Raw genomic sequence first — 2,669 nt, 5'->3', positions numbered from 1 at the left:
TTTTAACACATAGTTCATCATAAGATGAACTATGTGTTAAAAACATACTTAAAAAATACAATTGTTAATACAATTGCTTTGATAGATGTTTGAATATGGTTTACAGTAACAAAAAAGTGTGTTATGATCGATTAAATCCGCTGATACGTCATTGTGCTGCTAAACACATAAGGCTGAGTGGAGTGGTGTACCGCTCCAAGATGGCCGCCCTAAATCTCGTCAGCGACAATAGGCGAGAGCGGTCCATGAGGGTCTATCCTTATATTATGTCTATGGCATATACCCCATTATCTTTACATTCATTAAAGGTGTACCGGTAGCAATTTTCTGGCCGATCACCGATCTTTAAAAATTTGACTTGCTGAAATTTGTTTGTGGGTGTGTGTGCAAAATATAACAAAAAAGTTGTCAGTCATGGAGTGACTGTTCTAAACCTTCCATGGAGAGATGACCTGGTGGTTGGGACTGTCCATCAGCCCTCTCTCATGGTGGACAGTGGCTGATTTTTGTGACCTTGTAGGTAGGTAAGGTTTGTGGATTGGATCGGTTCCACAAGTCACGACCAAGCACCGACCACCCAAAGGGAAGGAAATCAGGGGTTATATATATATAAATTATATATTATATTAATTACTGTATAATGATGATTAAGTAGTGAAGTAAGGCCCGGACCTTGGCTCAAGCCCAGAGGCCCACACCCTCCTAAGTCCAGCCCTGGTGACCGGCGCATCAGGGTAAGAAGAGAGGCAGAAGAAGTGATGCTCCCATCATGTCTCAGGCACTCTGTGGGGCAGCCCTAAGATCTGAGGTTGCTGCTGCTGGTCAGACTCTCCCATCATCAATACAAGAGTTAATGCAACTCTGGATGGCAACAAATCTGGGGACATTGCAGAAGCTTATGGAAGCAACTTCACAGCAAGTAAGTGCTATACTCAAAGTTAAAGGCAGTCCAGCGAAATACTACTGTGTAACTTTTTTATTTGTTTTATTATTTGGTGGTGACTTTTTTTGGCCAGGGTGTGTGTGTCTGTTGGTGATGTTATAGCTGAACATATTATAGAGAGATGCCGTCATTGGTACCTCCTCTACATCCTGTTACATTTTGTTACAGCAACCAACTGATAGCCTCCTTGTTCATCCTGAAGGTTGTTTCTCATCTCATTTCTTTGAGTGTTCATTCCGACAGTGCTTAATTACCTCATAAATTAGCAGATGTCAAGCAGGCTACACACTCTCACGTACACAGGTGCTAACACACAATTTAATGGTAAACCATGGTTAACTGACCATGGAGAGCAATCTACTGGTGTAAAGAGTTGACCAATTGAGTGAAGGTATTAAATAGAGGTGCTTTTTGACATCTACATTAAAATGATGAAGATGACTGCATGTTGACCCTGTTTCTATAAAATCTAGATGTTACTTTAGACACACCTCTCGCTATTTTGCACACTTTTGGTCTTGGTCCTTATTCCCATCAACCATTGCTTTCCTGCCCCCTCCCTCCTCTGAGCAATCTTACAACATGCCATGGCAGCACTAATTAGATGAACCGTGTGACAGCTACATTAATGCTCAGACTCATCACCTGGTGACATGAGACATTTCGATTTAATGAGTAGCTTTTTCTTGCTTGCTGCTTTCTTTTGCAGGTGTATTCTGTCTTCATCTGGTCAAACTTGCATAAGATTTTGTTTCACTAAGGTGAAAACTAGAGGCTGATGTTCATTTTTATAGTTATATAGATACTGTAGGTTATCTTGATGAACACATCTCCCCCATCCTTGTATCCCTTCTCTATTCTTAGTGAAGGGATAAATGTTTTATCTTCAAGCCGTCATTGTAAAATTTTGAGGCCCTTGTGTCTCTTCAGCTCCATAACATCTTATAGACATTCTATGCCTGTGAGGAAGAGAGGCGCAGGAGAAGGGTGCTCTGTGGGGTGGAAGCTCAGCTGAAGTTGTATTCTGCAACTGGACAGTGTCCCAAAACATACCAGTAAATCCACCAAATGGAAAGTTGAAGCCTGGGTGAAAGCCCAAATATTGAACTCATTGAAATGAAACAAGCTGTACCTATAAGAAAATTATAAATCCTAATTTACGGGAAATAGAGCGCAGCTGCTGGTCCGCCCTGTCGCCACCCATCAATACATATGCAAATTAGTATAAATACCCGAAAGTTTGCGCTTGAAGCAATAACCATGGCATCTTCCTTGTTTGGAGCAGTGCAAGTATTGATAATAATAATAATTACATATTTTATTTATAAGGTGCTTTGAAGGCAAATAATGTCACCTCACAAAAATAAAAATACATTTTAAAGAAAGAAAAATCCAAATTAAGATCGCGCAAATACCTGTTTGAACAGTAGCGCCTTCAGCCGGGATTTAAAGACAGACAGCGTGTCAGAGAGTTCTTTGAGTGGGGAATGTGGGTGTTTGTTCTAAATAGCAGAATCTTGTGCATGAGTTGTACATTTACAGAATAGAGATGCTTTATGTCCATAAGGCGCATTCACAAAGCGGGCATGGCTCAACTGAAGGATGACTGCAGCTGGACCGGTACCGGTACATCACGGCTCCTTCTTTAAGTTTTGCTCAGAGATCCAGGATGAACAGTCTGGGTTAATCTAAACGCTCATAAACCATCTTCAACATTTCCCAGCAG

Source organism: Poecilia formosa, unplaced genomic scaffold, assembly GCF_000485575.1.
Source record: "Poecilia formosa unplaced genomic scaffold, Poecilia_formosa-5.1.2 Scaffold779, whole genome shotgun sequence".
Lineage (NCBI taxonomy): Eukaryota > Metazoa > Chordata > Actinopteri > Cyprinodontiformes > Poeciliidae > Poecilia > Poecilia formosa.
Note: the sequence above shows the minus strand (reverse complement) of the source record.